The sequence below is a fragment of the Mus pahari genome, chromosome X, assembly GCF_900095145.1.
Source record: "Mus pahari chromosome X, PAHARI_EIJ_v1.1, whole genome shotgun sequence".
NCBI classification, from domain to species: Eukaryota; Metazoa; Chordata; class Mammalia; order Rodentia; family Muridae; genus Mus; species Mus pahari.
Genome location: NC_034613.1, coordinates 139,909,400 through 139,931,916, shown reverse-complemented (window position 1 = coordinate 139,931,916; position 22,517 = coordinate 139,909,400). Strand labels below are relative to the sequence as shown.

Below are 22,517 nucleotides of genomic sequence, written 5' to 3'. Positions count from 1 at the left end.
GGAAACTCTACTCAGAGCACAGGGGAGAGGGAATGCTTTGCAAGAATGATCGTTGAGCCAATCAGCCTCACCTGTCCATCTTTCTGACCCGTGGCCTCTACCAACATGTGGTTACCAAGAGAAAGGAGTACTGATGGGTCTAGATCTAAGGGAAATAAAATATCTGTCGGAAACAAAAATTCCCAAAGGTGGAAGACATTGTCTTGATATCTTAGGTACCTCCTGAACGCTGATGGGCACTTTCTAAGGGGCCAAACGAGCCTAGAGAGGGTGCTTCCTGGAGGAAGCAGGGCTGCAGCTGTGGTTCGGCTCTCCATGGAAACGTGTCCATATTTAGCCTCGTTGCCATGGAGAAAGCAGGCACCATGTCTAACTCAGGGATCTGTGAAGCCCTGGAGTGTGGTTGGGCTGGATAATAATTCAATCATCCTCCATTTCACTTGAAAAGCCTGAGGCAAAACAGATTCTTGACCTCACCTGCCTTACCTATGTAGACGTTAGTCTTGTGGTCATCGGGTCTTTACTGTCTCACTGAGAAACTGTCATCACAACCTCTCAAACATAAGAGAGAGCTCACCCAACACATCACAGTGTTAGAAGTACAGTCTTTCTAGAGGAATTCAACTTTTAACAAATGAACAATTCCATGACATTTTCAAGTCATCAAAATGTGTCAAATGCACAAAATAAGGAATTGCTTTGTGGAAGGAGGGGGTGAGGAAAGTGGCCAGTGCTGAGAAACAGCTCTGCAGACTCTAACCGGTGTGTCATGACACATCACAGTAATTCTAAGGGAGGACTCTAGAGCCTGCATCCCTGTGGGCAACATGCCCTCTGGAAACTACAAGTTGACCCAGGATGTTGGCAAGAAATCTCCTTAGGGCTCTTGGGAGGCAGCCTGCTTCTAGAAAGGCTGAGGGCACTTACCCTAGGCTTTATCCCTTCCCGAGAAGACTGGCCCTTAATTCAGCCCCAGAAAACCTCATTCAAACTTACAGTCATTCTCACATGTATATTCATTCTCACATGAATATTCATTCACTCAGGTGACCAATTTATTTTGTAAATGCTCACTATATTCTGAGGACTAGAGTTTTAAGCCGTGAGTGAGAGATAAGGCTCCTATTTTCACAGAGATTAGTGAAGCTGTATGTCCACCATCAGACAAGACTGTAGCATGAACAAGGGGAAGAACACAGCCAAAGAGGTAGCAACAACAGAAGGAAAAGTATTTGGGGCACAGGCACACAGTCCTGTGGAGGCTTCACGAATCTAAGTTTTGTTTTGTTTTGTTTTGTTTTGTTTTGTTTTTCCACAAGGGTCCAACTTGTCCTCTCTTGGCTGGGACTCTCATGAAAGGATGAGGAAGAGATGGAGAGAAGCTTAGGTGGGACAGGTAAGTACAAAGACAGCAACTATTAGAGAAGTCACCCATGGTCACCCATCTAAGACCAAACCTGATGACTAAGAGGCAACTTAGGCCGGGCGTGGTAGCACATGCCTTTAATCCCAGCACTCGGGAGGCAGAGGCAGGCAGATTTCTGAGTTTGAGGCCAGCATGGTCTACAGAGTGAGTTCTAGGACAGCCAGGGCTACACAGAGAAACCCTGTCTCACAACCCTCCCCCCCCAAAAAAAAGGGAGGCAACTTAGCAGAAATGAAGACATATCTCGGTGCCATCTTTGAATGGTATGTACTTCCTCATGATGACTTTGTCAGTTTACCCCTTCAGGGGTGTAAACACACCTTCATGTGTTCTTCCCTCGTTCAACTTCCCTTTACTCCCTCCCGAAGGAAAACAGACAATTTTCTAGATACCCCTTCACCTGTTATTTGCACATATCTTCAGCTCAATTGCTAGCCCCCACTGTTTCCAGGAAATCTCCCTTGCTCCTACTACCTGGCCTTGATCTAGGCCTGCTACCTCTTCCAGAACTCTCCTGATTAAGGCATGAAGAATAGGGTACTATCCCAACAGGCCTGCTATCTTCTCCAGCATCATCCCGATTGCAACGAGAACGAGACGAGGGGACCTTTTGGGGGGTTTGGTGCCTCCACATAGGTCTCTACTCTTCCCACAGAAAACAAGATATGGAACAATAGCACATTTGCTTTGTTCCGCTCATTATATGACTGACTGTTCAGTCCTTGGAATGACCTTTTCAGAGGACTACAATTATGCCCATATTGTCAACAGGGAAATTAATTCCACTGTGAAGTCAGATAAGTAACTTAAGGGTGCATTGGGACTAGAATTAGAATTCCAGGCTAGTCTAAGGTATCCTCTTTGTATTTTGATTTTGGGAAAGAATAATCGCTAGAGCCTCTGCATCAACCTGGAGTACACAGTGAACCTGAGGATGACTGCAGAAAGTCCAAGTAGAGGCCAGATATTTCCCAACAAATTCATGAATCTGTCATCAGACTAGTTTCTCCATTGGGGTTGTGCTCAGCTCCTTCTCACTGGAGTTTCTGTCCTTGGGGAATGAGCCTGCAGTGGCTATGGTGCTGTTACTACAGGACTGATAGCAGGGCATCTCTTAGCCTATGACCCGGCAGCCACATGTTCTCAGGTCACAGACATAACAGAGAGACTTGAAAGTCCATTTCTGGGGCCTGATATTTTTTTCCTGGAAACAGATATGACAAGCTAAATGGCATGCAGGCTTTGCCACATTGCAGGTAGAGGAAAGAAATCTGCAGTATTTCAGGAGCAAAAAGAAAGAAGGCTGCTGGCCAAACAAAGTCTTCCTTCCACTTCCCTGACCATTAGAGCTCTCCAGAGAATAACTCCATCTGCCTCTCTGGAGAGCCATTGGCCTGCCTAGACAGGCTGTTTCTTCCACTCCATCTCTACTAGATGTAACACTGTTCTCAAGGATATCCAGGTTAAGGAAATACAAAGACCTTCCATCATATACCTTTCTACATTCTAGAAAGGCTCTTTCTCTCTTCCACTTGTGCCTCTTCCTCCTATTCAACCTTCCAGCTGACACCCTCCCACAGCTCTGGGTCAGCAGGTGTGGGTGAGAAAGTGTGATACTTCAAGCACTGCTGCTGCAGGAGCTGGTGTGAGGAGCCCTGGCTATTCACAGAATAAAAATAGCAGCCCGCAAACTGAGGGTTCAAAGGGCAAGTCCTTGTCCCTAAGGATGAGCCTGGAGGTAGTTAATGACATTGAAGAAGACAGAGACCCATTCTCCCCACTCAGCCAAGCTGCTGATTAGTGTGGGTTCAGGGTGAGCTCGGGCTTCTTCAGATCAAAGAAAAGACCTTCATAGCAGCCACCAGCTTAAACTCAAGCAGAGCACTTGGGATTCCCTCCGAGGTAGCAGGGAATGTTTTCTTGTGTTTGGGTTTTGTAAAACTTCATTTTCAAATGGGTTTAAATGGAGTCTCCAACCATTTTGCCTATGCCCATTATCACTATGGGAGGTAGAAGGAGAGAAATAAAGAAGACACACACATGGGGTGGGGGAGAGACGGGGAAGGAGAAAGGGGTGGTGAGAGGGATACTAAGATCTAGTAAATGATGGTTGTGTGGCCTGGTAGAATATGGATATACCTATTGCTAAAGGCCTTCATTCTCTCCGTCTTCAGCAAGTTGATAGGGCCTCACTTCTGTAGCCTCCATGTCCCCCAGATGTAGACTTTGGGGAAAATGGCATGTTGAGTGGTTGGCAAAAAAAAAGGTCTGTGAGCTTGGCTTGGCCTACATGCTTGTAGAGTCACAGACTTGCTGTATTACAAGTATCAAAAGATGTCAGAGACTGGCTCTGCCCCTTAGCCTGGAGTCCTTTCTGGCCTTTGTCTTCTTCACTAAGCTTTCTTCTGCTTATGGGTTAGATGTTAGAGGGGCAGCTCGGGGGGAAAAAAAGTCACTTCCTCCATTCTCACTGAGATCCCATAGGACTCTGATTTAACCTTGTCTAGTCCTGACTCTGGTTTCATACTGAACATTCTTGTCCCCTGTTTTTCTTGGAGCTGACACTGTACTTCTTGAATAGTAGGTACTTAGGACATGTTTCTGGATAAATTGGTACGTGGCTGAATATTCAAGCCTTTCCGGGCTGGTATTACCATCCTTTTCTTGTCTTCTGATCAGAAGCCTGACATTTGTAGAATTGTAGAACTGGGGCATTAAACCTATTAACCATTTTTCTAACCCAGTGATTCTTACCCTTCCTAATGCTGTGACTCTTCAATACTCTTTCTCATTTTGTGGTGACCTCCCCAACCATAAAATTAGTTTTGGTACTACTTTATAACTGTAATTTTGCTAGTTGTGAATCATAATATAAATATCTTATATTCAAGATATCTGATATGTGATCTCTGTGAAAGGGTCATTTGACCCACAGGTTGAGAATCTCTACTTTAGCATATTCCAGACATTTCTAACAAGTGAGGAGACTGGGATTTAGACTATCTGATGCTCATCAAGACCAGTTACTACAGCGGTGGAGGAATTTGAGAGAAGAGTACAGGATAAGGCCATTGGTGTCATAGGATAGCATAACACTGGTCACTGCCTCCACTGTGAGGGACTCCCATGAGACAGTGTGTTTGTGAAAGTATTTGTGGACTAAGGACACAGGGTTATCCTGTGTTTGCTTGACATCACCAGAAAAAGAAACTTAAAATGACTACTTTCTGTATAAAGAACTACAGATATGATAAAGGCAACCTCAGGTACATTACCCAGGTGACCTGCACCACATGTGCATCCTGGTGGGTATTCATACAAGCCATCCTGCTTCTCTAGCTGTCTCTTCCACAACTTTGCACAAGAATCTACTTTAAGCTGACATACTTTTCTACCAATGATGCTTTTATAAGAGGGCTTCATTTATGGTCTAATTTAGAAGACAAACTACTTAGTTACTGCTGCTCAGATGATTTAGATTCCAGATGTTAAAATATGTCTTTTTCCTTTTTTGTGGTTATTTAACACTAAGTCACACACACACACACACACACACACACACACACACACACACACACACTCACATATAGAAGCTGGCAAATATCTCACTACTCTTACCCCTAATGTCCTCAGTCACATTCCAACTCATACCATTGATAGCATCCCTGAAGATCCTGCGCCAATTCAAACTAAAGGAATCTCAGCAGGTGCTAGGAGTTCCGGAGACAAAGTCCCCAACTCTGGCCAAGCCTGATTTCTGAGCCAAGAATTTTACAGGGTATACACTAGGAGCCCTTTCAGAGGCCCAGATCACCATCAGGCTAAGGGTTCAATTGTATTTTGTAAATGGAAAGTATCTTCACCATAGAAGCTTGTCTAAAGATTTCCATGGGTTGCACTGTGTGAGGAATCAAGCGCATCTAAGCAAAGACTACAGGAGTGGCGATTTCAATGTGGAGGGCAAGCAGGGAGGGATTTATTTCATAGCAACTTGAGCCAAAAGTGAGTCTTGCTTGAAGGCCCTGCAGAGCCCTTGAGATTACTGGAGTGAGGCCACTCAGAAAGTACACTAAGCTTCAGGGGAAACAACTTGTGGTAATGATCTGGGCTAGTTTGTAGCATATTCTGGACTCACGGGCTTTAGCAAGTTTTACAAGTCCCATCTTTGTTCCTCTACCCCTGTTCTGGTGAAGCCAAAGTCTGTCATTGCTCCTGGTGATGCTCTCTTCATCATAAAGAGGCTGTAAATGTGATTCATTCTCCTGTCACCAAAATAAGTCTTATCAAGATTTTTTTCCCCCAAATCAATACAAGTTTCTTCCCCAAAGCAATCATTCTTTAAATGATTGCCTTATGTCTCTTAATGGCAGTGACATATGCTAAGATCCATAGTGTTGGTCAATTTTGTCACTTGTAAACACAACAGAGTGTAATTGTACAATAGAACATGGTTACGATATTACTTGGTGACGCAATCCTGTGGACTAACCATTGTACTGCAGTCTGTCATTGATTGGAGCATCGTTACATGTGACATATGGCATATGGCTGTACATCCTGGAAGTTTCCTAAGAAATATTTTCCAAGTGGTAAAACAGCAATAGTCCTAGTTTATATGGAGCAAGGACCAGCTATCATTTGCATCTGGTCAGCAGGACTGTCTACATCTTTGTTGAAAGTGAAGTCTTTGGAACAGCTACAATAGCATTACTCACAAGCTTCTTTGAAATGCAGAATCTTAAGCCACAACTCAGACAATCTGAATCGAAATCTGCATGTGAACAAGAGTTGGGGGAAGGGTGGGGGAGAGGTGAGGGTCGGGGTGGGGCTAGAGAGATAGTTCACTGGTTAAGAGCACTGGCTGCTCTTTCAGAGGCTCTGGATACAGTTCCCAGCACCCACAGCTCACAAATGTCTGTAACTTCAGTTCCAGGGGCTCTGACACCCTCACACAGACAGACATGCAGGCAGAACACTAATGCACATGAAATGAACATAAATAAACATCCTTGGGAGATCTGTGTGTATATTAAGGTTTGAAAAGCACTGTCTTGTTATCAGTTCTCAAGCTGATCTGTGCACTGCAATTGCCTGGGATCTATCAAAAGAGATGCAATCCCTGTCCCGTTCCCAAGACAGACTCAACTGTTTTGGGTGGCAGCTTGGGTTTGCAGTGCATAAAGTTCACCATGCAGTCTGATTTGTAACCCTTAGCCTAAAGCTAGAACACAGGACAGCTAGTGAGCTACCTTTCGTAGTGGCTGATTTTCCATTTTATGTCACAGAAAACACTGAAGCCATTACCATCCCAAGCTTTCTCAATTTCTGCCTGGCCCCTGCATTGTGTCCCTGTGTACCCCGGTCCCATAAAGAGGTGAGAAGTCTCTCCCTTTGGAAGGCTGGTTTTCTTAAAACCTCTGATAAAATTTGTTTCCCGTCCAATTGCTCCTTATTTTTAGTCTACTTTCCACTTTTGACTAAGACTTACAAGACACCATCAACAAATGGCCTAATTCTGTATAAAAACATCACTAGCCATTAACTATGAGGCAGATGAGAGAGGCATATTGTGTCCTTTAATACTGTACACATATATGGTTTCATCATTCAGGACCCAGGGTGCACTATCTAAAAAGCAACTCCAACCGGGATCAAAATGGATTTTCTCTCCCCACAGGGTGTAGTAATTGTCAATTACTTGTCCCAGTGATTGAATTTTCTGAGCTTTAAACATCAGCACAAAGCCCTTTTACTTTAACAAAGCTGTGAGAATAATTACTACTTGAATGTATTCCCAAATTGGTTACAATATGAAAAAAAAAAAAAACAGAATATTCACCAACTTCGAATTTGGTTGTATTTTACCTGCAGAGGCTTATACAGTCTTCCAAAAGGCAATCCAAATTCACTTTGGAAATGAGTCACCCAGTCCACTACTTCAGTTATTAAAACTGTGGTAGTCATTCAAATTTCAACTGAGATCAACCTTGGTAACAATAGGCATTGGCTATGGAAAGTCCTGTAGTCTTTCCAGAAAGGGAGAACAATCATGAAATCTTCTCCTAAAATAATATAGAGGGGGGTCAGATCCAGTGCCGTTAACTGGCTATTGACATCAGCAGTTTGAAGATCATCTTGAAGAAAGGACAGAAATGCATGCCCTGGGATGCTACAAAACTTATGCAATGCTTAGCTTAAAATCTCGTCCTTTTCATTCTTGTTTTATTATTTTTGTGTGCAAGTAACATGAAAACATAAGAACACACACATGGTTTGTGTGCGTGTGTATGTCTGTGTGTGTGTTCAGTTTTCCCTGTTAAGAGCACAAGAATGAAAGGAGACAACTCAGCAAGAGAGATGAATCTCTCAGTCAGGGCCCAGTTCGATTTCTAGAGCTCTCCTGTCTAAGTTTAGACTGGTCACTAGTCCAATCCACCCTTCCTGTGTTACAGAGCTGGAAGCTTACACTCAGAGGTCAAGTGGCTTGTTCAGGTTCATACAACAGTGCACACTGACTCTTAAAACTGTACTTTCTCCCCACAAACATGTTATCTGATCTGCTGCCTTTGTTTCAAATGCTAAAGGACACAAAGGAACATGTGGGTCAAACAGAATTGAAAGGGGGGACCCCCAGTTCTCAGGCCTGATTTTTCAAGAACTCAACAGGATTCTAGGAGCCTGGCTGGGGAGGCCATTTTGCCTCCTTCGTCTTTCTGGTAAATAATGCCACGTGTCTCTACATTTATTTTCTCATTTACTGTCCCAACAGCCTTTAGTCTGCCTCCTAAGGACCAGTGGTGGACCTTGGAACCATGCAGGTCTTAGCTTAAGGAAGAATTATAAAAACAGATTTGTCCTCACTCATTTATTCATTCTTTCAAAAATGATCTGGAGACCTACTGTGGACTGGGCCTGCATTTCCTATTCTTTTACTTTCTCTAAAGGACCATTGCCTTCTTTACTGGTGTAGTTCTTGAGACAGGAACCAAATCTGCTTTCTCCCAGGCTTATGTGCTTTCTTCAGGGTTCTTTCAAGGCCGATATTTCTTACAGAGATAAAGGAATATATTGTATATCTCTTTAGATATAATTTTATATAATTATATCTCTGGGTGGCTGTGGGAGGCATGGCATAAGATAGAGAACAGTGTTTAATTTTTAGAGAGGGCTGCCCCTGACATTGAGAGGAAAGACAAGTTCTCCCCACATTATCAGGAGTTTCAGTAGATGGTAAGAAGAATGCCTCAGCATCACAGGAGACAATCAGGAGGAACTGTTGGTGTGGGTGAACACGTTTAAGAGGACAGTGGACTGCATAAACTACCAATTGCTGATCCTTGCATTCAGCTGAGTCCCTGCAACTTTCCATCAGACACCCAGCTTCTAAATGACCTCAGGTGCCTGAGCCTTAAGGGTACTTTACACAGAAGCACAAGTCACGTTTATGGTCTTAGACCAGGTCTATCATCTTGAAGAGCAATGGTTTGAGGAAATTTTTCTGGCAACAACGAAACCTCTTAATCACTTCTCGGCCTTTTGGCTAAGATCAAGTGTAGTATCAAGTGTAGAAACCTCTTAAATTTGGAATGAAGGGGGGTGGGAAACTTGCCTTCTGAAAGAAAAAATAGTTCTAATTAGATTGAGATACAAAGGTTAAATTTTTGTTCTGGGGGAAAAAAAGATTGTTTATAATCCTATGTCATTAGAAGGACATTTTCCAGAAGTCATTATGCCAGAAATAGACCCTCTGAAGGGGTCACTAGAAGGGAGGGGGTATAGAATTCTAAGGTACTTGGGTTTATAGACTTCCCCTTTTCTAAGGCCTGTGAGCCCCCCATCAACCACTGGTGTGGAAATAGTTTCAGTCCATTCTGGGCACTGTACCCTTCTGAGAATGAGGAGGAGGAAAAATATTGAACTGAGTCCCAGGTTCGAACTTCACCTTTTACTAACTGCCAGTTATATGACCTTAGGCACGTTAGTTCCAAGCCTCAGTTAACCCTCTATGCAAGATGAAGAATGGAAAGTAAAGAGCTCTCTTGTGGAATGGCTGGAATGAAGAGGGAGCTCCGAAGAACTTGTTACAAGGCCTGGCACATGGAAGGCTCAATCAGCACCATCATCGTGGTCCTCATTGACTCTATCACTGCTTGCTCGCATCATCATCTTCATCTTCATTTTCATTTTCATTACAATCATTACTGCCGTTGCCACTGTCTTCTTAATTGTCATTCTCATTGCAATTGCTATCACCATCACCATTGCCATCATCCCTTGTCATGGCATCATTGTCTTTTCAGACCCTCTGCCCACACTTTCTCCAGGCATATGGAGTAGCATGATCAAAGCTTCGCTAGCATATGAAGGGGTTTGCTCATCTGTAACCCTGTTTGGTCAAAGCTTACCTTAAAAATCAGCTGCTAGGGACTGGGGAGGTTATGTATCATAAAATGAGTATTACACCGGATGGTGAAATTTTCAGGCAAACTCTCTAGCTCACTTAATCCCAAGATCATTAGAACATCAAACATTTCCAGTAAAAAGAGAAGATCATACTGTCACAATATAAGAAACCAAAGATGATAGGAAAAGATGTATACATATCTGTTTCTCATCTGGCAGGAAGAGTAGAGGAGAAAGAATAAGGGCAATGATTTATGTATCATGCATGTGTGCATGAGAACTTTCATGGATTCTGAAATTTCTGCCATTTATGCATAATATCACTTAGGATTCTTCAGTTTTTCTTCCTTGTACAAGGTCCTAAGGAGTTTTCTCTCCCCACTTATTAGTAATAATAGGGGCATCTTCTCACTCACAAAAACCCAAAGGATTCCTAGAGAAGAGGAAGATAAAGAAAAGGATTTGAGGGAAACAGAGGGCAAAGGGAGACTGTGCTAACTAGGCCAAAGCAAAAGGAAGGAACTTTCCAAAGGTTTTAGGCCCAAATGAGAAAGAGCTTGTTCAGATAAAAATGTTAAGACAGTGAGACCGAGGGAGGCTGCAAGGGGGGAAAACAGAATGAAAGCTCTTCAGTGGGCCACAGGGGGCAGTGCCAAGGAGCAAGGCTGCAGCAGCTTACCCTGGCACATAAAGTCTCAGCAGGGTTAGGGGCATCCTCTTTCACTGAGGCCAGACAAGTGAGCCCTGTTGGGGAACTGATCAGGACATGTTCTCCACTATGTTCATAGCAGCCTGGGGAGGGGGTGGGGCAGGTGTTGTGTTTGAGGGAGAAACTAGAAACAACCCAGACGGCCCTCAACCGAAGAATGGATACAGAAAATGTGGTACATCTTCACAATGGAACACTATTCAGCTATTAAAAACAAGGACATCATGAATTTTGCAGGCAAATGGATGGAACCAGAAAATATCATCCTGAGTGAGGTGACCCAGACCCCAAAGGGCATGACAGGAGCCTAACATAACTGACCTCTAAGAGGCTTTACCGAGCAGCTGCCTGAGACAGATGCAGACACCCACAGCCAAACATTGGATGAAAGCTGGGGACTCTCCTGACCTTAAAACAACCAAGCACCCTCACTCCGGACTTGCTGAGCTTACAGTCCAGGAAAAACTACATACATGTTTCTTCTCATCATGTCTGGACTTTGTTTATATTTATCCATACCTCTGGCACCTCCTGCTCCCCATTGGGCAGTAAGAAGTGAGTTTCTCCCATCAAAACTTGATTTTCTAGACAGAAGCTGATAAACTAATCTTGAATGAAGTATTTGACTATCTTGATTAGATGTATGACTAATGAAGTATTGTCTTCCATAATAACATAATAAATATAATCCAGGAACAATAAAGCCATGGACAAAGAAGTGGGACTCTAACTGAGGAACTTCAAGACACTAATCACCAGGAAGAACCTTCTGTCTATCTTAACATCTCCATAGAGATGAGACCTTACAACTACTGACCAAATTAGCTGGCAGCATTAAAAGGTACCTGATTACAACATGGCCTCCACCTTTAGGTACTTGGAGCTCAGGCAAGATATGAAAGAGACCCGGTTATCTATCTCTTTACAGATTCAATAAGCAAACACACATTTCAAACATCCAAGAGGAAATTGCTAATATTTTGCTTTATCTCCAGTATGGAGATTTTCTCAGTATCCAGGCATGCCTTTTCCTCAGAGGACTGGGTAACTGGACTGGCTGCCTCCTGAAATTCTTATTTCTGTCTTATCTGGCAAGATGACCAAGACTGCATCCCACATATAACATACAAGGCTAGCCACAGTGGAACTCAATTGCCAAAGGTGATGAGCATGGTGAAGAAGCCTGGGGAGGGGGTGGGGCAGGTGTTGTGTTTGAGGGAGCCCAGTATCTTGAGTTCTCCTGTAGAATGGCCTTAAGACAAAGATTTGGCTGAAGTTGGTATATTTGAGGGAAGATTCCAGAAAAGGAATGAAGCAGAAGGACTGGGAAAGGAAGAAAGGCAAGTTACTAGTGAACAACTGGAACTCAGTTCTACTCTGGAAGAGCAAGAGACAGGGAAGAACGCACTCTCTAGGGCTGTATCAATGGAAAAGCTAGGAGGTTGGGATTTAGCCATTGACTCCAATAGGCCCTGGTTGAAGGCCAGTGGAAGATGTGTTCATTCTTTGGCACTTCCAGCTAGCCCAGCATGCAGGCCAGACCTAGTATACTCCAGAGACCAAAGCTAAAAAGGTAAACCTTTTGGGAGAGTCACAGGTATGGGAGTGAGCAGCCTCTAGTAAGGCAACAGTATCTCCTATGCCAACCACACCCTAAAAATGTTTAGGCCACTCTGTGGGGTCATGTGTTTCCCCGATGGTGGAACCCATGTGAGGAAGACAATATGTTTGAATAACAATGCCCATGCCTCTGAGGACTCATGAGAAGCTTACCTCAAGATTGCATAGAAAGGAAGGCTCACAAGGAGGGCAGAGAGGATCAGCTATCAAAAGCAAACATTTCAAGAGATGGTCAGTTTAGCTCATGTGCTTGCTCTTTTGCTGAAAGATATCTGGAGCCCTGCAGAAAGTTCTTTTCTATTTTGATAGGTTTTTGATATTAGTTGTGTCAGCTGGAATGCAAGATGTTCCTGGGATAAATCGCAGAGCAAATCTCTTTAGTAATCCTGTGTTCCAACACAGGAGGGACCAGAAATAAATAAACACTACTTTACTTCATAGTGTAAACTGCCTGATGATGATGGTGGTGGTACTTACTGGTGGTGGTGGTGGTGGTGGTGGTGGTGGTGTTGTGCTCATCTTTTAAACAGTCAACTTCTTTCTGGAATTCTGTTTCCTCAGAAGCATCTGTCTGCCTGCAAGCAACTCTCTTAAGAGCAATACACTTGTCAGAATCTTGGGGAGGCTGAGTTGTTTCGAGTCACCAATATTTCATTGTATTTATCTTAAAGTGAGTATTGTGGTTGAAGCTAATGTAGCATAAACAACATAGAGTTGGGGTGGGGAAGGAAAAAGATTAGCTCTATAACATCTAGCTAGTAAATAGGGAATATAGGTGTTGGTTCCTATATTCTTTAGGGGAAGAATTCCTCTAAAATGCATCTGATCACACACACACACACACACACACACACACCACAGTGGTCAAATAGGAATGAAACAAGTCTTCAAGGTTTCTGTCAATCCCTCTTCTTTCCCATCTGCTTCATCCACAATGTTTTCACACAAGTTGTGAGGGACCACACAAAAGGTATGGTGCGCTGAATCTTGCCACATTGTCAGCATCTCAGCAGAAGGAACAGGAGGATGGAGGGGTCAGGGGAATTCCACAAGAACAGGACTGAAGCAAAGGCACAGGAGGACAAGTGTGTCCAGGAGATCCAGCTGTCTGGGCATCTGGAGCCCAGGACTTCAGAGAACTTGGGAAAGAAACAAGGATGTCTGAAACATTAGATGAGTGTCCAGCTCTTCCAGGGGTTTTCAGCTTCACCCTGAGCACTTAACCTCATGTCCCAAAGGAGCACCCACTCTACCAGGAAGATTTTTGTATCTTCAGTTTTAAATCAGTAGGAGGCCTCAGATAAATAATGAGGCCCTTAGATAGAGAGGACAGGCAGACACAATTTAATTCCCAGGACTTTGTTAGCTCCACAATACCCGCATCTTTGCAGCCTCTCTTTCATACATTCACAGGAAGATAATGATAAACTATTACTGAGCTCTGAGTTATCATGTGCCAGGCACCCTGCAAGGTTCTCTACATTCATTTTCTCATCTGTTTCTCAGCAAGCCCGGCAGATTGGTACCACCTTGGTAGGGATTTGATTTGTTGAATTGTTGTTTCCTATCTCCTTTCACTCCAGTGAATCCCCAGGAAATGGCTGTTTTGATGGGAGTGAGGAACAAAGCTTCCCAGAACTGGGACAACATTCCCTGCAGGGAAGGTAGGTCTGGGGGAAGGGAGGGGAGGAGATTCTTGGTAGCATGCACAGGGCCCAGCTGGGGCAGGGAGAGAAGGGAAGGGCACAAAGTAGGTGACAGTTCCTGGTTTAGAACATGGCATTGTTTAGCCTTCTTCTGAACACTGACAGGCCTGCTTAGCTTTGGTCTCCTGACCAATCCCTGTCTAAGTTCTCTTCTCTCCCATCGCTGTCACTAGTGTTTCCTGGACCCAGAAGGGCACAGCCAGAATCTGCTGTTCCCTTACATTTTTAGAGCTCAATTCTTGTTTACTATGTAACATAGTTTGGATAACTGGCAAACCAAGTCCTGGGAATTAAATTTCTTCTTCCTGTCCTCCCCACCTCTCATTATTGTATTTCAGAGGCCTTTGTGTCTAGTGAAACCTCTAAGAAGCAAGGCCTTACAGAAGATCTTCAGACCACTGAAAATATATTCTTAAAGGGAATAATGAACCTCGGGCCTTCCTCTTCCTCTCTTTTCACTTACTGGCTATAAGGGGACAAGCTTTTTGCTTGTCTGTGCACTCCATGCCCCACAGTACTACTTTATTTTTATTTATTTATTTTTTTATTGCCACGAGCAATAAAGTAATAGGAACAACCAAACATGTTGTTGTTCTAAGTTTCCAAAGCTGAGTGCCAAAATAAACCATTTTTTAAATAAGATGATTGTCCCAGATATATATGACAGCAATGGAAAGCCGACTTTGCCTCAGAACTAGCCTACATCCCAAGCAGGGGCTATTGTTAGCCCATCCAAGAACATTTTACCTTTGGTTGACTGACGGGCTATTTATTGAATTTATGTCCCCTTCTTCTTGGACTGCAGTTTCTCATCTCCCTTGTAGTTAGTTTTGGTCAGATGTCTGAGTGTTGACCAGTCAACTGGGAACAAAAGCAGTGTGACCCACTTCCATACCTGGCTCTAAAAAACCTTAGTTCCATGTGTGATGCTCCAATCCCCTTTCACACAAGGGCCTTTGGGAAGCTGCCCAATAAAGATAGTTGAGTAGAAGATGTGAAGGACTTTATGCCCCTATCTTTTTTTAAGCCTGCCATAGAAGTTCCAGTCATCTCTTCATCCCCATCAATACTTGAGATGTAGGCAGTTCACTTGGTAAAGCATTTGTTTACAGTGCACAAAGGCCCTGGGTTCCATCCCCAGCACTGCCTAGACAGGGCATGGTAGTGCATGTCTGTAATCCTAACACCCTGGAAATGGAGACAAGGAGGACTAGGACAAAGCCAACAGCTACAGAGTAAGTACAAGGCTCGCCTGTGCTCCATGATATCTTAGCTCAAGGTAATAATTATTATTGACGGTAATAATATAAAATAATATATAATATATATAAAACGACAGCCGGATAGCTTTCCCTGAAAGGCCTTATGAACTTCACTGAGCCTGCTAGCTACTTATGTGTTAGATTCTTAGTTCCCCCCCCCTCTGTGTGTGTGTGTGTGTGTGTGTGTGTGAGAGAGAGAGAGAGAGAGAGAGAGAGAGAGAGAGAGAGAGATACCATTTTCCCTTGGGACTTGTCCTGTGGCTGCTGTGGTGTAAGTCTGTGCTTCCTGTGCGTGAATCTTCTTTATCCTGATTTTCTCTGCCTCCGTCCTCTTTCCCACCTTTCCCTCCTGCTCTGACCTTCAGCTGGCCCTGCGGCAGCCCAAAGATACCCTCTTAGGTCTAAAAGACTAGAAACCTCATGTCCATAAAACGGTGACATCCCATTTCCCTCCCACAGGACCTTCCCTCAGCATCTGAGGTGGCAGTGTTAGACACCTGAAAATTCTCAAAACTGTCCTTAAAGCAAGCAAGCACCAACAAAACACCAAGTAGGCTGGGAAGATGGATGGGTTAATGTATGCTTGCTACCCAAGCTTGAGGACCTAAACTCAGATAACCCAAACTCATGGCAAAACCAGACCCAGTAAAACAGTAACTCCAGCAGACCCCTATGGGGAGACAACAGGGACAGAGGTACTAGGAACTTCAGAAGCTCACAGCCATGAAGAGACCTTGACTCACAACAAGGTTAAGTGCTGAGGACTAACACCGGAAGCCTGTCTTCTCTGATTTGCACACATTTGCCATCTGTGTGCATCTGTAACCATACTCATCCCCCCTCAACACACACATACACACACACACACACACACACACACACACACACACACACAGACACATACTCCCCAGTGATCATAATGGAAAAATTAAAGCACTTGCACACTGTTGGTACAGGCCTGACAGCTTCCAGTAAAGTTCAGTGCTAGCCGCCTCTATTCCTGTGATTCCCACTCACGTCTGTCCTTTTCCTCCAAATGCAAGTGCATAATCACACAACTATTTATAACAGACACCCATAGCAATTCTATTCACAGGTTCCACACACTGGGGACAGCCAGCCCACATGTTTGTCAACAGATGAATGGATAACTAGGCGATGCCGTGCTTGTACAATAGAACAATGCTTAGCAATTTAGAGCAATGAACCGCTGCTACCTGCAATGATATAGCTGCAGCTCAAAAGACGGTTTTGAACAAAAGCCTGATACAGATGAGAAAAACAATCCAAAATATTTGTACTGCGATATCAGAACTCAGAAAATGTTTGTTATGGGAAGGAAGGAGGGAGAATGGGCTAGAAATGGGCCCAAAGTGCTTTCCTATGGGTGTGAGTAGTGTTTTTTAAATCCTACTTCTAGTGGTATTACACAGGTGCTTGTCGATTGTCAACAAAGAGCATCTGACCACTTATGGATTATTGTATTTCATGCTATGTTTCCCCTGGTTTAAGGACAAAGACATTTCAGATACTAAGAAAGTATTCCAGAAAGAGAAAAGTCCCCATGGTTTTCTGTACATGCACTGTGGCTTCTGTTCACTCCTAGACAGTGTGAAAATGGTATATACAGGGCAGAGGTTTCTAGTGGCAAGTAGGAAAGGACACTTCTCATGGCACCTGCCAGGAGCCCTTTATTACGGGCACAAACAAAGCAGAAATACAAGGCCCCAAATATAAGCATTCAATGAAGTAAAATGACAGGGCCCCCAAGCAAAGCTGGCCTCAAACTGTGGGCTACATAGCAATTTCTGAGCCCAAACTGCTTTCCAGGAAATGCCAATATTTCATATAGAAAAGAAGAGATCTGGGGCAGAAAGGGAGGGAGGGAGAGGGGGAGAGGGAGGGAGGGAGGGAGGGAGAGGGAGGGAGGGAGGGAGAGGGAGAGGGAGAGGGAGGGAGGGAAGAAGGGAGAGGGAGGGAGGGAGGAAGGGAGAGGGAGGGAGGGAGGGAGAGACACAGAGAGAGAACAAGAGGAGTACGCCATCCAGCTAGGAACAAAATATGTTGTCACTTTTGACAGTGGATACTGTCCCACCAAAAAGGTCCTGTGCCAGGGACATCAAAACACTCATACTGAGCCTCTTGCATGGGTCTCAAGATGTGCAGTAGAAAGGCAGCCAGGGGTTCCTTAAAGGCAAAGTTCTCCTCATGAAATTTATGTGGTAGAGAGGAATTCAATATCCCTACTACATTGTCACTTGAATCCAACATGTTCAGACTTCAAATAGGAAACATAAAAGAAGTTTTGTGATCTATTAGCAAGATATGAACTTGTAAGTTGAGTCTGCCCACATCCCTTGGTTCTACCTGGTGGAATCTGTGTGGCTTTAGGAAAATGACTTAGCTCTTCTGAGCTTCAGTTTTTCTAGTCTATAAATTTGTAAAAATGATACCTACTAGTGAAGTGGAAATTTCCTAATGCCTACCGAATGTTCAATGTAGAATTATGTCTGGGTTCCAAGGAACTTTCTAGATGTCTGTACCAACCTGTCAGTAGCAGCATCATTCAACCAGATTAAGCTTCTTCATCTTTTTTTGTTTTTTATTTTTGAGCCTCAGGTACATACACAAAATTTTCATAATTATAATACAAGTTTCATGACATTGTTCCATGCATGGTCCACTGTTTTTGTTGTTTTATTTTTTGAAGTTTTACTTTTAATGCTATAAACCCTAAAATAAATACGTGAACATCAGTAGACTCATTTACCAACTGAACAATCTTTACATCTATCTCTGGACTTCATATTGAAGACCTAAAAGGAAAAGGAAACATCATGCCATAATAGCATTCCTGATTCCAAGAAGTTGAGGAAAGAGGCATGCTAGGTCATGAGTCTGACTGTGTCTGTGCATACATTTGTGGAAGGGAGGGATGTGTACACATGCATGTGGATACTATGTGTGAAAGAAGGGAACCATCAAAAGAAAAGAAGAGGTGATCACATACAGACTTCTGAGTTCAATTTTACAGAAATTAGTAGAATCAACTTCACAGACAAGGAAAGAAAAGGCCTAGGAGAGCTGTCCTGTCTCAAGCTATGTAGCAGGGTTAGCAACAGAGTTAGAGTTAGAAATCAAAGTTCTGTACATCTTCTGTGACATCGTACACACCCCCCTCATGCCCTCAAATGGTTTGAATTCCACAAAATGCCTCCAAGCAGCCTCTAGGTAATGAGGTGACAAATAGTATATTGAAATTGTGTTCTTCCAAGCAGAAGTGCTTTACCGTGAAAAAGATTACTTGAAGGCTAATTAGGATTTTGACATTCTTTAATGACTAACTCCTTAGGGTTATGTCAAAAGCCATGTGAATACGTCTAACTTATTGTCTTATCATAGGTGATATTTATTCCCCGTGGAGGGGGGAAAGCAAAGACATGTTAGTGACATTCTTTGAAATTTGAGTTAAGTACTAGGACCACAAAGGCAGAAGCAGAAATCTGTCTTAATAAGCTGAAAATAGTTGAGAAATATACAAATAGAATAATGAGTTTGCATGTATTTTACTAACACCCCTTCAGTTGAGAAGTTGAAAAGAATCCTTATTTCGACTGAGGTGGATGGGACTATCAAAGGCACGGGTGTAAAGGTTCACCTTTGCCCTCTCTTTTGAAACTCTGAGCTGGGTGTGAGATAAAAACAGAGGAGAGAAGCGTAACTAAAGACATTTGGGTAAATGTGACCTGCATTCCCTAGTGAACCTTCAGGCTAAATGCATTTCTCAAATCTATTTTCTTCTTGAGCTGGTTAATTCCTTCCTTCCAAAGAGGTAGTTCCAGCCCCTCCACTTGCTGATTTGTCTATGGCAACAAATCCATGTGCTGTCTCCATCTTGCAAACCCACACCGGGCTCTGATACAACTGCAGAAATCATGACTCAAGAGATCACAATTACTGACTTCCGAGAGCCTCTGATTCCACCCAGGAGAATAAACAGATGAGAAGCCCTTCATATTTTCAAAGACTGACAAATCCAAGCTGTTTCGGAACCAAGCCCAGCCTTTTCTTTGCTTCTCATTTTTTTTTCCCTAGGACTATTCAAAAAGTATGCAGATATGGCAGTGCCAATGGCAGAAGAGCCTGACAGCCATTGGCATTGGTAAGAGCCATCTGGTTTTACTTTGCTAAACATTTCGCCACAAGACCAAGACAACTCAGTCCAGTGGATGCAACAAAAGTGACTCAGATTATTGACATCTAAGCAGTACAATGACTGATTCTCTTCCAAAACTCGACCTTGAGCTCCATGTCATAATAATGTTAGCCTAGGGGCACCCTCAGAGCTCACAGGACCATGCTCACTCATTTCCCCAGAGTTCTAACTGAAGGAGAAGACAATAGAAAGACATAACAAGTCAGAGAGAAAACCTTCTGATTGGTACAACAAAAACTGCACTTCATTAAGTGCTACAGAGAGAGGCATTCAGCTGATTATGTGAGTCTGAGCAAAACCCCATAACCACTGGATACCTCAGTTTCCTGACAGGAAAAAGGAGTAATAATACTATGTGGATGGCACAGGGTTGTTAATGGGAAGGAAGCAACAGACTCAAACCACTTAAAATTAATTATTCCTGGCACATGGTAAGTAAGCATGCAACATGGTTGTGTGTTGTTATTATAATAAAAGATAGGATGTCAACGGACCATACATTTGAAACTATAGATAAGCAATAAATACGATGAAAAGAATATTTTTCAACAGTTTCCCATAAGAATGGTTAACCTATTCAAACACAAGCCTGACATGAGCTTGTTTCTCATGATCCATCATGAGCAAGACGATGAGGAGACAACAGTTAGCATCAAATCGAAAGTATAAAGTTGTAAGGTCAAGAACAGGGTTAGTAGACGAAGTCCCAATGAAGAGTGTTAGCCAAGCCAGAGTCCCCTAGGAAAAGACTGTGGAAGGAGTGTCAACCCTGGTAATTACACAGCAGACTAGTTAAAAGGAGCTTTGAAGGATGAGGATGCCTAAGTTACAGAGCGGATCAGTTAAATCTTTCACCATGGAACTTAGAAATCAGGAGGTAGGAAAGCTCCACAGGTCATTCCAAGGAAAAGACAGGGTTGAGGCACCCTTCTGTGTCCTGGACACACCCATAATCCCAGACGAATGAATGAAAGCTTCTCCTGCCTGGCCAGTCCCTGGGCAACCCAGAGCAAGTCTCAATGCTCTTAAAAGAGGCTAAAAGAAAACCCAAGCCCCAGTCGAGGTAAGAAATGATTCATGCATCTGTTTCTGGGTCACCATTACCTGGGACACAGCCTTGGTGTAGAAGCAACAGGGGAATGGATAGAAAAAAATGGGTAAACAACTGAGGAACACACTAGAACAAATGTGTGTTGATAAGGAAGTCAAGTGGGCAAGGACTTTCTAGAGGGCAATTTGAAAGTGGTCATACCTACTGACCTGGAAAATCTGCTTTTTGGATTCATTCCAAGAAAATGCAGTCCATAGCTGGTCCCCTCCTAAGCTCCTGAAATTCTGGTTACAGAGAGGTGCATGGACTCAAGTAGAGGGAAGTCAAAGGGTGACAATGGTCCTGTGGTCTCCCTTCCATTGGATTACAATAAAGGGGTGCTTCAGGTAAGGCCCACAGTTGCTTTTCTGCCTTTAGGGCATTACAGTTTGGGATCTGCAGACTTTCAGAGGAGATCTCAGTGTAATGAGAATTAGGACTTGTAGAGAAGAGACCTGGAGTGGGAGAAGGATTGGAGAGGGTAATACCATGGTATGATTAAAATATGCCATATACATGCAGGAAATGTCAAAGACTAAATAAGAAACATTAAAAGAAAAACCCTCAGTGTAGTTGGATGGCCCAACTACAAGATATCCCTCTAGGTAGAAGAAAGCTTACAGAGGGCCCTGCCAGTTAACCACTTAGATATTACAAGAAGCCACAGGGAAAGCTTCATGGTTGATTTTTTTTTTTTTTTAGCAGAACAGCTATCAGTTCCACAGAGTGAGTTAACTGCAAAAAGAAGGTGCCTCTCTGTGGTTAATGACATGACTCAATCTTGCCAGCTGAGAAGAACAAAAGCGTCAGCTTTTTGAGGTCTTAGTGAGCACATTGAAGATGGGTATTTAACTGGGAGGTGCTGACAAGCTTTGCTTTCTGAAGTGGGACGCATTCACCTTTGAGTATACCTTGAAGGCACAATGCATGAGTGTGATGCTCTCAGGACCAGAGCATGCAGGTGGATGAGAGCTCTTCTTCCCTGTGTGTGCAGCAACAGTAAAATGATAGGACCTTAAATCTGAAGCTAGAATCAAGAAGAAGAAAATTTGAAGCTATGTCTTTTACAAAAACAAAAGCTAACTAGCTCATCTGAACCAATTCGATATTTATGTACTTTCTTCTCCGTGCTTATGAGAAAATAGAATCATCTTTAAAGTTAAAAACATCTCCTGGGTAAGGCTACTTATAAGAAGTTTAATCCAGAAAAATATTATTCTTGTATTACAAAATCAAAGCAGTGGAAGAAAAAAAAATAAAAAGGGAATGATCAGTCAGGAAAAATGTCTGGGTTCCAAAATGCTGTGGAAGACCGCATAAAAAGCAGGCTAATATTTAAACTTGTGCTAAACATGTTTTTCTCTCCAGTTACTTTCTGCCAAGAATGAGGTTCTATATGTTTTGTAAATGCCCCTTCAAGGATTTATGCTGAGGGATTTCCTACTGTTCTTGGACTTAAGGGTCATGCAAGGTTATGAGGCTGGGTGGACTTTGGAAATTTAAAAAAAAAAAAAAAAAACCAGAGAAAACAAGCATCAGACCAAAGCACTGAGGAGACTGAGGTAGCCCTTCTGTGTCTTGCACAGCCCATTTATAAGGGGTGTGAGTAGGTAAGAAACAGGCAGCTCTTAGCACCAGGCAGCCATTCTATAACATGGGTCATGGCTGGTATGGAGGTCCAGTGTGTGTGTGTGTGTGTGTGTGTGTGTGTGTGTGTGTGTGTAGAAATGATCCAGTGTTGACACGCTGGCAAGCTATCAAATGGCAAATAATCACACCATGTTGGATACCAAGGATGGCATCACCACTATCATTGTGACCGTGTCTTTTTCTGGAGAGAATAAAACAAATCCATCCCCTAAAAGCTGACCCAATTAGTATTAAGAAATAATATTGATAGCTCAATCCCATTAAATGCAAGTGCCTGCAGCTTGGCAGTACCGTTGTGTTCTGAAACTGAAGGGCAGACGGGAGCTGCTCTCTACTTCTACTTTGCAATTGCTTTTGCTAAGGTCAAGTTGACCTCCATGTGGGCTGAGATAATCTCTTCTCCCTCATCTTAGCTTAGCAGTGTTCAACATATTT

The 22,517-nt window shown here is 43.2% G+C and overlaps 1 protein-coding gene and 1 pseudogene across 3 annotated transcripts in view; one reads left to right on the top strand and one right to left on the bottom strand.

The window, feature by feature from the left end:
• Rai2 (retinoic acid induced 2) overlaps positions 1–22,517 on the bottom strand; it is a 61,077-nt gene that overhangs the window by 2,650 nt on the left and 35,910 nt on the right. The window lies entirely within an intron of this gene.
• On the top strand, positions 8,947–9,035 carry LOC115063259 (annotated as a pseudogene).